Source organism: Peromyscus maniculatus, chromosome 17 (genome assembly GCF_049852395.1).
Source record: "Peromyscus maniculatus bairdii isolate BWxNUB_F1_BW_parent chromosome 17, HU_Pman_BW_mat_3.1, whole genome shotgun sequence".
NCBI classification, from domain to species: domain Eukaryota; kingdom Metazoa; phylum Chordata; class Mammalia; order Rodentia; family Cricetidae; genus Peromyscus; species Peromyscus maniculatus.
The window spans coordinates 35,971,062-35,985,347 of record NC_134868.1 but is presented as its reverse complement, the minus strand read 5'-3'; the positions used below and the strand labels follow the sequence as shown (position 1 = coordinate 35,985,347).

General features: G+C 39.0%; 1 protein-coding gene across 3 annotated transcripts in view; it reads right to left on the bottom strand.

Annotated features, from left to right (window-relative positions):
- The window catches only part of Dlc1 (DLC1 Rho GTPase activating protein), a 382,113-nt gene extending 379,700 nt beyond the window's left edge, over positions 1 to 2,413 (bottom strand). The window contains exon 1 of one of the 3 annotated variants that reach the window (XM_076553515.1): positions 2,229 to 2,413. The gene's annotated coding sequence lies outside the window, so the exon portion shown is untranslated. Of the gene's footprint in view, positions 1 to 1,421; positions 2,005 to 2,228 lie in introns of those variants that run through there. The other 2 variants (XM_042262901.2, XM_042262900.2) reach the window with 2 other exon arrangements.
- Between the last annotated feature and the right edge of the window lie 11,873 nt (positions 2,414 to 14,286).

Below are 14,286 nucleotides of genomic sequence, written 5' to 3'. Positions count from 1 at the left end.
CCTCAGAGTCCTTGTTGGCAATCTCTGACAACACCAGAGATAATGATACTTAATTCCCTTTCTTTCCCTGTCATTCTATCCAGTTATTTTATTAAATAATTTACATATGCCAAAATTCCTTTTTCTTGTTGGTGCTGCAAATTGAACCCAGGTCCTTGCACATGGTAGACAACTGCTCTACCACTGATCTATACTTCTAAAGCCCTAGAATTTCATTTTCAACATATTAAAACATGTTTTCCTCGTATATTGAAAGCCTTAACAAAGCTTAAATTGTTAGTGACAATCTTGAAGCATAAATATAAATCACTCTAGAAATTAAGAATTCAGGTAGCTAACACAGTCATCTTATACTTTATAAAAGTTTATGATTAAAACCCTTATTGATTTCTTATGATCCAACTGTCAAAACTGCTCCCCATTTTCCACTTAGTACATTTTGTGTTTGTTTCAGAGATTTGGAGATAGGTATTAACATTTGTTCTCTTTACATACTGTTGTTCCATACAAGTTTTCAAAAAAAATTTTTCCTTCTAAATATTCAGAAATATAACATCATATTTATTATTATAACTCAAGGTTATTTCAATCTTTGCTACATTTATTTACTCATGGATCACACATTGAACCATTAAGACAATTTAGAAGCTTGAAAGTGTGGTGATAATGACTTCATGATGACATGAAGGACAAATGTATGGTCAGTTAAGTTTTCACATGACTGACACATTACACTGACGTTCAAATGGCTTCAGTTACACAGAGCATACTCATAGAACATAAGATCTGAGCAGTGAATTCAAGTTTATCACAAACAAAACCCAATTTTGACATTTAAATTCCCAAACTGAAACTAAATATGTAAAGACAGAAATAATTGGTAGATCTGTATATCTTTACATCTCTTAAAAAACAATCTAAGGTGTACATTAGCAATTGGATATGTAACTGAAACTAGTCGGGAGCAATATTAAACAATTTGATCATCACAGTTTTCAAGAAGACTCAGAATATTCTTTGAAGGCTCATTATGAAAAAAAAAAAAGCACTATCATGTTATGTACTCTTTTTGTTGGGAAAACAGAGAAGAGGAAGGATTCCCTACAGTTTCACACTTCAATGTGAGAAGATTCATTGGCCTCAAGCTCTGCTATGTATCTGCAGCATAGAAGGTTATAGATGGATTGGTCACTAAGTTAAGAATAAAAAGAAATCAAAACAAAACATTTCTATATGGGGAAAGAGACTCAAGCTATGAGAAGCATATTTTAGAAATGACATTTTGCTAAAAACATTTGACTCACAACTTTCTCCTGACTAAACATTTTCCCCTTCTGCTTTCAGGGCTCGGCTCTGAAAGCAGTCAACAGCTGGCTGAAGATTCCCACTCTGCCTCCTAGACGACAGTCTCAGCCTCTTACCTGGACCAAGAGTTTCTGTGCTGCCAAGGCATGATGCTGTTTCAGCCAGGGTAAGAGAGGAGTCCGTCCTGTTAGCGTCCCCAGAATCTAAGTTCACATTTCGTGGCTGAGGTCACAGCTCTATTCTGAGCAGTTCTCCTTACGCAGTGTGTGATTCTAACAAAAACACCCTCTGCAGCTGGAGGGAGCCTCAGCTAAAGCCGGATCCTGTCAAGGCGTTCCTAGTGACTTCTGTCTTCTAAATGCAGCCTGATGTTTTTGCGAGAGGGGCCTCCACAACCAGGCCCAGATTGCCTGCAAAGTATTTCCTGCCTCTGAGAAGTTTGCATGTGAGAAAGCCTGCACGAAGCTGACGGGAGGGGCAGAAAAGAGCCGCCTGGGCGTTGAAGCTCTGATTTTACACAGGGCTGAAGTGAGTTTGTCAAAGCTCTTGAGATGATTAGCTAGCGTCAGAAAGTCCTAGAGTCCTTCCTATCCCACAGGGCTCATGGAAAACGAGGCAGAAAGCAAACGTAACTCTCCCTCCACAGCATTTCCACTTTGCTAAATGGAGATCAGAGCACTTCTGTTAACTCTCATTTCATTTTTTTTTTTTAAAGACAGATGAATTCAGAGTTTTTTAATACCGTAATTCTTCTAAAGTTTAGAACCTTTAAAAAAAATCACTTAAAATTTACACCCTGGACTTGAGAAAATCTGTAAGTAAAATTCCAAGAAGCTGGGAGGTAGAACGTGTTCTTCCTCTCTTCCATCCCCAGAAATCTTCACAGAACACAGTGGTTTGTGTTTCAGCACATGTAGCCTTACCTACAGTCGGGATCCTCCAGTTACAGACAGCCACGGCTGGAAAGGCAGAAGGCAGACTCCATCTTGATCATGTTAGAGTTGTGCTGACAGTGAACACTCGCAATGCTTCCTCCTGCATGGCCGAGTCCCTCAATCACGTCTCTAAAGTGGCTAGCAGAGTGTGCATCCTTCCCCCAGACACACAGTTTGTGAACTCTCATCTGTTTATCTTTTCTGCTTTTGTGCCTCCACTGAATGACTTCCTCCTAGCTGCTCCACGCTGGGAGCTTGGACTACCATTTGGTTTTGATTAAAACCAGACAGCCAACTCTGGAGAATTTAGGGAATAAGCTAATGGAAACTGCGAGTATGGCTTTAATTAGTACATCAATTAATAATAGATGTTAGCTTGTCTTATAGTAAGATGTCACAAACATAGATTTCAAATCATTTCTGGAAAGAATTCATACCAAGTTACTTTTATGATCTAGAATTCTCCCTTAGGGAAAGTACAAGGGAAGAAAGAACTGTGGCCTTGGGACAGATAGGTTGTGGCCTGGCCAGTGGGACAGCTTCCTTGTTTACACCAGAGAAACAGGAAATAGCATCTCTCCATTTATCTTATTCAGTTGAAACTGCTCTGTAATCTTCCCCTTCCACTCTGGTTACATTCAAAGGGTTCATTCTATAGCTCTTGGTGACTTAACCAGTTTTTTTCCCCCACTGATTAGTGATTAGATGAATCTAATTATTGGGTCCATAAGAGGGCTGTACATTTTTAGCTTGTCAGTCACAGGATATGGGAGACTAATTCCAATATCCAAGTGAGAAATAAGTATAACATCACATGATTATATTATTATAATAATGAGATCCAAGAAATATTAAGCCTGAATGTCTCAACATCTGTCCTATTCTCTGAAATTTAAGTGAGTATTCACTGTTTACCTATATTCTCAGCTGGCCTTAAGTTTTATAAATGCATGCAGATCCTCCAATATTGTAATGGCCATCTTCTATTTCTCCCTGAAAACACTATGTAGGTGATGACTTGATGAAGTATGATGCCATAGCTACTGCATCTTTCTTTCCAAGATAACTGAAATAATTTTTAAAAAAATGGAAAACACTATTAGAGAAGAGTCAAACAAGAAAAACTTAAGCCGTGCACAAACCGGAAATGAGATGCATTGTAATATAAATACACTGGCGAGGCTTGCCATGGTGGCAAAGGTCTGGAATCTCAATGCTTGGGAGAGAGATCAGGAGTTCAAGGTCAGCATGTTCTACATCTAAAGACCATGTCAACAAGTAAGAGAGGGGTGGTGGAGATAAAGTCAGTCACAAGTGCTTGCCACACTGAGTGATGGGGACCTAAGTGCAATATCCAGAATCCACCGAAAACTAGCTGGGTATGGAGGGGCATTCATGTAACTTCAGCACAGGTGAGGCAGAGACAGCAGCATTCCAGGAGCTTACCAGCTATCCCAACTTCGTGAGTTCGAGTCCCACCAGAGAGTTTAATTGAAAAAAAAAATAGAACTAGAACAATGACACAAAGGTTGTCCTAGAACATGTACACACATAAACACAGTCATGCACCCATACACATTTGCACACACACACACACACACACACACACACACACACACACACACACACACACCAGAGCTAAAAGGGAAGAATGAACCCACCTAGATATTTATTCCTCACATAAAATATGTTGTCAGAAGGACTTATAATTGTAGATGAAAATCACACTAGGTAAAAACATGATTGTTCAGATTATCTAAATTAAATCTTCAATCGTGCACAGACAGAAGTCCACTCATATGTCCTCTCCCCCGCCCCCCCCACACACACATCAGAAAATGATGCTAAGGGTTGAATTGAGGACCTCCCACTAGGCAAGCACTCTACCCATGAGCTATAGTCCCAGCCCATCATTCATTATTTAAAATCTATTTATCCTCATATTTAAATCCTTCCACTGTCCCTGCTCTTTCCAATATTCTTTGTACTTTTATTTTGCAGATAACGTACTAGGAAATAATTTTCTCCCAGGCAAGTGATGGAAAGTGGCCAAGCCTACACTGGAGCCCAGTTCCTCTCAGTTTTGTGCTTTACTTTATCTGCCTTAACTGCCTCCCTTGACATCCACTAATCATTGTGTGAAACTGGGAAGAGTTCTCGAATGTTCTGTGTTTCAGCTCTTCCTTAAAAAGAGCCAGATTCCATACCACTCACAAATTGGAGAACAGGATATGGTTTCTGTGTGTGTGTGTGTGTGTGTGTGTGTGTGTGTGTGTGTGTGTGTTTATGTGTTTGTATTTGTTTCCTTAAGGGAAACCTCAGAGGGAAGCAGAGTGAGATTGCATAAAATAGTGTTCATCACCTATCTCTGCCTCTACGCTCACTGTGCTGCATGTTGGTTGCTCAGTGCCTCAAGAGCACCCCACTGGTGCTTCTTAGCAGGCTTCCTCGGGGATTCCATCATCCCAGGGATGCTACCACCTGGGTTCTCTCTGTTTCTGGGCACACGGTGAACATTACCCCCCCCCCCCTCTGCTAAAAAGCATGAATGGGATACCCTGGTAGTCTCCACACTCTCCTCAGTAAGTTTCTCCTTAACGACTTCTCTTAACAAACCACTCTTATTTCTCCGTATTAGAAGCCTCACTTGCCAGATATTTGATCAGATTTATTTTTCATCTTTAGTTGCCAGACTCAACACAACTCCCAGAACTTACATTTTTATGAAGACATTTGCAAACATGCCTATGAAGACAATGAGCTAACTTCCTAAGGGCTCAGGACTGTGTCAGGCTTGTAGAAGAGGTTTAAAACATCTGGCCCCTTTTCTATTTACAAATCTAAACACTTTACTCTCCTAAAAGTTTGCTCAATTCTCTCTTCCAGCTCAGTTATAAGACAAGGCAGAGAGGTACTTGAAAACCGACTATCAGGGCCACATATGGATCTACAGCTAACCACCATGACTATGCAAGGTCCTAAGTATGAAGGGTCACTGCTGTCAACTTTACAGAACCTACAGTCACCTAGGACTTGGACCTCTGCGTGTGCCTGCAGGATGTTACCTTATTATTATAATTGATGGGGGAAGAGCCATCTCAGTTGAGGTTGGAGCAAGCAATTCTGGGCTGTAGTAGGAGGGAGGGTGAGCTGAGCACCAGCAATCCTGAGCACATTACTGTTTCTTGACTACAGAAGCAATGGGACAAACTACATCAGCTTCTTTCTTCCTTGGCTGCCCTGTCATGAAGGGATAGTTTACTTCCTTGAACTGTGCACTAAAACAAGCCCTTCCTTCTTCCAGGGGCTTTTCCAGGGTCTTCTTAATTAATTAATTAATTAATTAATTAATTAATTTGATCACAGACGCTTTAGCCTATGCAAAGTCTTACTCTGAGCCTCCTTAACAGTTTTCAAAGTCAAGGAAGCTGGACTTTGTAAAGTGTTTAGGCTTTATGGCTGGTAGAGTGCTCACTAATGGCTAAAATTACCTTTATTATTTAAATTATTTATTTTAATTGTTATATCTGTCTTTTGGATGTTTTTTTTTCTTTAAAACCTCTAGCTAGCTGTCAAACTTCAAGCTACATATGCACATTTGGAGCAGTTCTATTGGTAGAACGGTTGTGAGCTCTTTGTGAAGAAAAGAAAAGCAGAAAGATTGCAAGATGTTTTCAAACTCTTGACATAGGCCATTTTCTGGGAGACCTTCATGGAATTACTTCATTTTTATTCTCAGTCTATTCTTCAATGCTTCTAGGTATGCTGGTTGCTTTGATCATTTCTCATTCATATCCTAATCACTTTACTGACCCATAACTGACACACAGTAAATTGCTCTTATTTAAAACCTGCAACTTGATTGCTTAGTGACTTCCATACACACCTGCGATAACACTAGACACCAAAGACGTCACCTCTAAGTCTCTTCCTGTCTGTCTGTCATGCTTCCCCTGGGCTGCTTTTTTTGTCTCCTTTCTTTCAGACAAGCTCTCATTTGCTCTCTCTTACTTCTGATCAATTTGTGTTTACTAAAAAAAAAAAAAAAAAGGGATATACAGGAACTCACATGTACACATTTTCTGAATTCTTTCGCTTAGCGTAATTATTTTCAGATCTATGCTTGCTGTTGCTTTGCAGCATTTAGCCCATTCCCTTTTGTTGTTTAGTAGTATTTCACTGAACAGATACACCGCTCACTACTTGTGTATCTGTTCACCTGTTGTGGACATTGTGGGGAGTTAGATGGGGACAAAGCCATGTGCCTGTTTATATATGACTGCTATGGATAGTCATGTTAAAGACATTCTATGTGTACATTCTTTAGTTCCATTTAAGTAACTCAGGAGTAAATGAGAGAGCAAGTTCTAACTATGTCTTAGAAACCCTAAACTATTTTTCTAAGCAGATTTACCAAGTTTATTTCTGTCAGCATTCTCTGAGAACTTTTGTGTGTTCTTCATATACAAGCCAGCACCTCGAGTGACACATTTTTTAAACTTTAGCCATCCTAGTAGACATGTACTCATGTATCTATCTTCTTTCATTTTCAATTTACATTTTCTAATGGTCAATACTGGATTTTTATTTGCTTTCTTGGTAAGCTTCTCTGTTGCTTATGAGTGCATCTTTGAAGAAAGGGCCTGTTCAAAATTTTTGTCTGTTTTTAAAATTTGGATTACCACTTTCCTAATTACTCTGTAAGGGACCTGTGAATACTCCCCCAGCAAGGAATATATCAGATTAAAGATTTGCAGATATTGTCCCAGTGGAGTTGTGCTCTCTCCTTCACACTGTCCCTCATTCTCTCCTTTACACTCTCCCTCATCCTCTGTCCTTCACACTCTCCTTCATTCTCTGTCCTTCACACTCTCCCTCATCCTCTGTCCTTCACACTCTCCCTCATCCTCTGTCCTTCACACTCTCCTTCATTCTCTGTCCTTCACACTGTCCCTCATCCTCTGCCCTTCACACTGTCCCTCATTCTCTCCTTCACACTGTCCCTCATCCTCTGGCCTTCACACTGTCCCTCATCCTCTGGCCTTCACACTGTCCCTCATCCTCTGGGGTGGGCTGGGGGGAAGGGGAGGAGGGAAGGAGGGGGGAGAACAAAGAAATCCCTGGCTGATATGTAGAACTGAATGGTATTGTAAAATAAAAGGAAAAAAAAAATCCAACATCAAGGAAGCAAACAACCCAATTGAAAATCAGAGAAAAACTAAACACAAAATTCTCAAAAGGTGAATGAAATGTAAATGGCTGAGAAATACTATTATAAATGTTCAACACTTTTTGTTGTCAGGAAAATGCAAAGGAAAAAACAATAATCATTGTTTGACAATATATTTACTGTCCATAAAACAATATTTGCTATATTTTAAAGAATTCACATCAGTGATGACATGTTTTTAATCACAACAAAACTCAATTAGAAATAAATGAAAGATAATAAATAAGCAACAGACCATTGTCCCTTCCAAAACAGATTTAGGATTTTGCAAAATTAGAGAAAGCTAAGTTTAATAATGTAATAAAGGATGCATAATAAATAGTAAAGGTGAATAAAATGATTTTAAAATAACTACAGAAATGCAATGGTCTGAGATTATTTAAAAAAAATACTGCCAACAACAACAACTTTGGAAAAGTTTGAAACTAAATTCTTTGCATTAATTCATTAAAATTTTAGTAGAAAAATACAATTACTAATATGGTATGCTATTGGATGAGAAATAGACAGGATTTGCTTAACATTTGGAAGTCAAGCCATGGGATTCACATATCAATGGACTAAAATGGGAGAAGCATGGTTTGTAAAGTCGAACCGAAACAATACTCAGAAAAAAAAAAAAAAACATGAACAATTCTTTACCAGACATATTAACACATACCACCTATTCCCAGCCCTGACTGGGGTATCAGTTGTGCTCAATGGTCCTAAACTGAGATTCTAACCAAAACAGGCCATGGAGGAACAAGAGAAGAGAGACACAGAAAGGGACAGAGAAAAAGAAGAAAATGTTGAAATTCCAGTCTCCTTTCTGATGCACATTTTCAGCCAACTCACATCAGTGCAGGGTTTCTCCGCTTCACAACAGAGATGATGTTTGGAATTGGACATTCACATCTTATGGGAAACTGTTTTGAGCACACTATGCTGATTTGGAACCATCTTCCTGCAGTTTTGACAACCGAAAATGCCTCGAAACATTGTCATACATTCCCCAGAGGAAGAAAATTACCTTTAGCGAAAAATTGTCCTTAGCTTTAAAAAAAAAAAAAAGAACTTAACTGAACATCTTTAGCCAAATAAAAGGCATGTATGAAATAATAATGTTTAAAAAAATCTGCCGCTAACATGTCTTGTAAAAGAATAATTGTCTTGCTCCATTTGATTCAAAACAAAGCAAGTCTGCCTGCTTCCATAATGCAATTCATTCTTGTAGAGCAGACTCGATACTGTGCAATAAGCAACAAGGAAAATAAAGACCCAGAACTACCCTTAGTCACATAGACATAGCAATGTACAAAGAATATCGTAGAAGTTTTGGAAAAGGTGCTGATCCTGGTTATTGAGGTTAATTATTTTTAAAGAATGCTAATCAATATTCAAAATTAAATTGTATTTCTATGTAGTATCTATAAACAACTAGAAATGTGACTACCACTTAACCACTTACACTTGCACTAAAAGTATAATATATTAGAAAAAAAATGACAAAAATGTATGTTTTACATTAAAGTCATTAAGTATTGTGAAAAATAAAATCTAATAAAATCAGAAATACATTGCACTAATGGAACATAAGATTTGATATCACTAATGTCAACCAGCTGCCAATTGATCTAAATGACAATTTAAACAAAATTACTACAGGCTATTTTTATAGACACAAATAAGCTGATATGAAGTTTCCTACAGAAATGCAATAGTCCAAGATCATCCCAAATAATTTTGAAGAAGAAAAATCAAAGCGGCAGTATTCACAATAGTTGACTTGAAACTAACTATAAAGCTACAGTAATTGACACAGCATGGTGCTTCCCATTCCCACCTCCTCCAGGGCAAGGCCTCCCCTGAGGACTGCGATCAACCTGATAGACTCAGTCCAGGCAGGTCCAGTCCCCTCCTCCCAGACTGAGCCAAGCGTCCCTGCATAAGCCCCGGGTTTCAAACAGCCAACTCATGCACTGAGCACAGGACCTGGTACCACTGCCTCGATGCCTCCCAAACAGATCAAGCCAATCAACTGTCTCACCTATTCAGAGGGCCTGATCCAGTTGGGGGTCTCTTAGCCTTTGGTTCATAGTTCATGTGTTTCCATTCATTTGGCTATTTGTTCCTGTTATTTATCCAACCTTGGTTTCAACAATTCTCGCTCATATAAACCCCCCTCTTTCTTGCTAATTAGACTCCTGGAGCTCCACCCGGGGCCTAGCCGTGGATCTTTGAATCCAGATTCCTCAGTCCTTGGATGGGGTTTCTGGCACGACTATTAGGGTGTTTGGCCATCCCATCACCAGAGTAGGTCAGTTCCGGCTGTCTTTGTTTATTCTAGATATCAACCCCTATCATGCATACAGCCAGTAAAGACGTTTCCATGTTTAGTAGTCTTTCTATTGGTAGCGGACTTTGCTGTATGAAGCTTTCCAGTTTCATGATTTCCTAGATATTATTTCTTGTTCTTAATGGATGTGCTATTCAGAAACCCCTTTCTAAACTGAAGCATGTTTCCTACTTCGTTCTCTAGCAGCTTAGGGTCTCAGGTTTTATGTTGAAATCTTCTATGCATTTGGAGCTGAGTTTTGTGCAGGGCGACAGATAATGACCACGTTTCATTCTTCTCCATGTAGCCATCCAGTTTGACCCACACCATCTGTTGAAGTAGTTGTTTTTTTTTTCTCTGATATATATTTTTGGCCTCTGTCAAAAATCAGGCAACTATAGCAGCATGTATTTGTATGTGGGTCTGAATTTCTATTCCATTAATCAATAAGTCTGTTTTTATGCTAGTTCCACTCTATTTTTATTACTATACCTATGAAGAATAACTTGGAGCCAGGGATGATGAGACCTTTAGTTGAGCTTTTATTGTTTAGAATTGTTTTCTCTATCTTGGGTCTTTTGTGTTTCCATGAACATTTAGATTTTTTTCCTTCTCTGAATTTTAATGGGAATTTGTTGAATTGGTAGCTAGCATTTGGTCTGGCCATTTTCATAATATTAATGCTACCATTTCATAAGCATCAAGTATCTTTTCATTTTCTGGTGTCTTCTTCAATTTCTTTCTTCATTTTCTTAAAGTTTTTATTGCACGATTCTTTCATTTCCTTGCTTAAGTTTATCCCAAGATTCTGTTTTTGAGGCTATTTCAAACAGGGTTGTTTCTCTCTCTTCTTTCTGAATATGTTTGCTGATCCTGTATAGATGTTTTTTTTTTTTTCACTAAGTTTGTATAATGCTACTTTGCTAAACAAGTTAAAAATCTGTAGGAGCTTTTTCATAGAAACTATAGGTGTGTGTGTGTGTGTGTGTGTGTGTGTGTGAATGTGTGTGTGTATGTGTGTGTGTATGTGTGTATGTGTGTGTGTATGTGTGTGTGTGTATGTGTGTGTGTATGTGTGTGTGTATGTGTGTGTGTGTGTATGTGTGTATGTGTGTGTGTGTATGTGTGTGTGTGTGTGTGTGTGTGTGTGTGTGTGTAATATTACCCCTATCAGAATGGCTAAATTAAATAACAACAACAAATTACAAAAAATGATGGCATAGATACAGGGAAAAGAAGGAAGCACTCACTGTTGCTAGGAGTGAAAACTGGTGAAATCACTAAGAATATCAGCGCGGAGATACCTCAAAAAACTAAAAATAGATCTATCACATCATCCAGGTATACCACTTCTAGGCATACCCTCACAGGACTCTATGTCCTACTATGTTATAGTAACTATAGAAATGCTTATTTATAAATATTCATTGCTGCTCCATTAATGATATCCAGGCAGTGGAAACAACCTACATGTTAATCAACTGACAAATGAATAATAAAAATATTTTATACATACAGTGGAATATTATTTGGCTATAAATAAAAATGAAATTTACAGGTAAATGGATGAACCTGGAAATAATCATTCCAACTGAAGTAACCCAGACCCATAATACACAAATGTTGCATGTTCTTTTCCACATGTGGATGCTAGCTTTTAATCTTTAGATATGTATGTGTTTACATTAGAGTACCCATAAAAAGTTCGGACTTCAGTAATGGGGCATGGGAGATTTCAGGAATTGGGTAGAATCCAGTGGTATGAAATAGGGAAAGGGATTGTTGAAATAGGAAGGATTAAATGGGGTTGGTATGAGAGAGCAGTGTAAAGGAGGGAACATGGGGAGGGAATAACTCATGTAGAAACCTATTGTAGATGTTCCCCAAATTATATATGTATGCATATATAAATCAAGTTAAAAGGATTATGCTTCCCCTTGATGTCATAGGCTATCAAATAAGCAAGCTCTCTGGCAAGTATGGGTTACTTCTTTCCAAGTTGTCAATCTGATAGGCTCCTCCTCTAAACATTATAGGCTATTGCCATTACTCTGATTATCCTGAAGATAAACAGCTGAAGATATGGCTGAAGACATCACAGATATACTTGAGTCTCATTGGATGTGGAGAAATTAAGCTTGCACTGGCCTGAAAATGTCAACTATTAGCTAGCTTTCACGGTACTTAAGAATATTGCGCATGCCACAGGGGAGAAAAGTCATTCGTAATCTCACCTAGCTATGAATTCTGCAAGCTAACTTCAGGACTGGCCTGACAAAGATGCCCAATGGTGTGATAGTGGCATGAATGTTAGGAGAGTAACCAACCACTCTCTGGTCGGATTTAAGTACTGCACCACAAGATGGAACTCAGGCCTGGTACTGTTTTAACTGGATCAAAAACCTATGCCTGGCTATGCCATAGGCACCAGGGGAGAACCTACTACTATTATTCTGCTAAATAAACATAGTATTAAACCACCCTCACATCCATTGCTTTATAAACATAGATTAGTGCATCTCTCAACCCCAATCAGAGAAGGTTCTTTTTGAAGTGGATGGTAATTAATACAGAGACCCACGGCTGGTAAGCATGCAGAAAACAAGAGACAATGAAGTACTCATCTAAATAGGATATATAGATCACATTCCTTCCCCCAAGGCTCGGGGATCATCATGGAAGAGGGAACAAAAAATTTGTAACAGCCAGAGTTAGTGGTTTGTGATAAAGCAATATTTGTTGTTCAGGACAGGGCCATAGAACATGTGAACTCACTGTTGTTATGACAACATACATGAGTGAGTCCTGTATCTGAACAAGGCAGCCAAGAATCTCAGCATGTGTAGGTGAGGGGCTCAAAAGTCCCACCCCTAGCTAAGGAGTTATAGGCAATGGATAGCTTCTGCAGGAAGGGAGAGTCAATTTTCTTCAAGGATGTGGCCCCTGAGCAGCTACCCATCCTCAAGTGCTAGGCTATTTCCATGCGCATGAAGGCAGCCCTAAGTGGACTCAGTGGATTTTTTTTTTTTAAAGAAGGCATGAAGTTAGGATGGAACAGTGGTGAGAAGCATAGGGAAATGATTTGTAGGGAGGGAATAAGAATGGACATAATCAAAACACTTTATATGCATGTATGAAATTCTCATATATCAAAAAGAAAATTAGAAAAAAAATTCAGAAAAAAGTCTGTTTTGTTTCATGATAAGGATAAATTATCTGAGGAGGTACATTGTTTCTACCACTGTGCTCAAGTGGGTAGATAAGAGCATCCATTATACATATATTGGAGGATGTATTTAGAGGACCTTTGGCTTCAATGGATTTCTTTGCTGGAAGGTAGAATTTCACTATCAAAATTATCCTATTGTGGAACAAAACAGAATTTCCTCTACTTACTGCTAGTGGGCCGAAACACAGTGCTGATTATAGTTGCCAAGTTCTTCTGTAGAAGAATGAATCACAGAAACACAGTAGCTGTTTGATTTGGGGCAATACTGAGCCTTAAGTTTTTAATGAGTTAAAACGGTGTTTTGGGTTTTGAGTAAAAGGCATGAACTACCACAAACACAGACATTCGACTTCAAAGTTTAGGACAAAACAGCAGGGAACCCTCACTCAGTAATTGATGGAAACAATTGTAGAGACTCACAGCCAAGTATTGAGCCTAGCTTGGGGAATCCTGCTCAAGAGAGGGAGGAAGGATTGTGCCAGCCAGCGGGGTTCAAGGACATCACAAGGAAACCCACAGGAACCAACCTGGGCACATAGGAACTCACAGTCTGGACCGGCCACCAGGGAGCCTACATGGGACTGACCTAGGCACTCTACATATGTGTGATAGTTGTGTAGCTTGGTCTACTTGTGGGACTCCTAGCAGTGGGCACAGGGGCAGTCCATAGCACTTTGGCTTGATTTTGGGAAACTATTCCTTATGCTGGATTGTCTTGCCCAGCCTTAGTACAAGGGGCGGAGCTTAGTCCTACTATAACTGTATATACCATGGGAGGCCTACCCCTTTCTCAACAGAAACGGGAGTGGATGGGGGAAAGATAAGGGGAGGCATGGGAGGAGAGGAGAGTGGGAATTGAGGTTAGGATATAAAATAAATGAATAAATTTAATTAGTAATAATTTTAAAAGTTTAAGACAAAAACAGTTCCACCTGTAAAGTCAACTTGAGGGACAGGGCCATTGAACTTGGAGACAGAACATCTGGATGATGGAGCTCTTTGGTTGTCATGAGCTGTTCAGTAGTGAAGTTATTCTGAAATCACTGAAGTTCTCCAAAGATGGTTTTATTCCCACCGTATGAGCTTAAAAATCACTGTAGCTTGTATGTAAAAAGTCTTTGCTGCTTGATGGAAGCCAATGAAGAGAATGATGAGGGTCAACAAGAGAAAGAATAAAACCAAAGAATGTTCAAGATACTTTGGCAAATAGAGTTAAGAGAATGAGAAGAAACACCTGTCTTAAAACAGAGTGGGTTATGTAGACCTGATA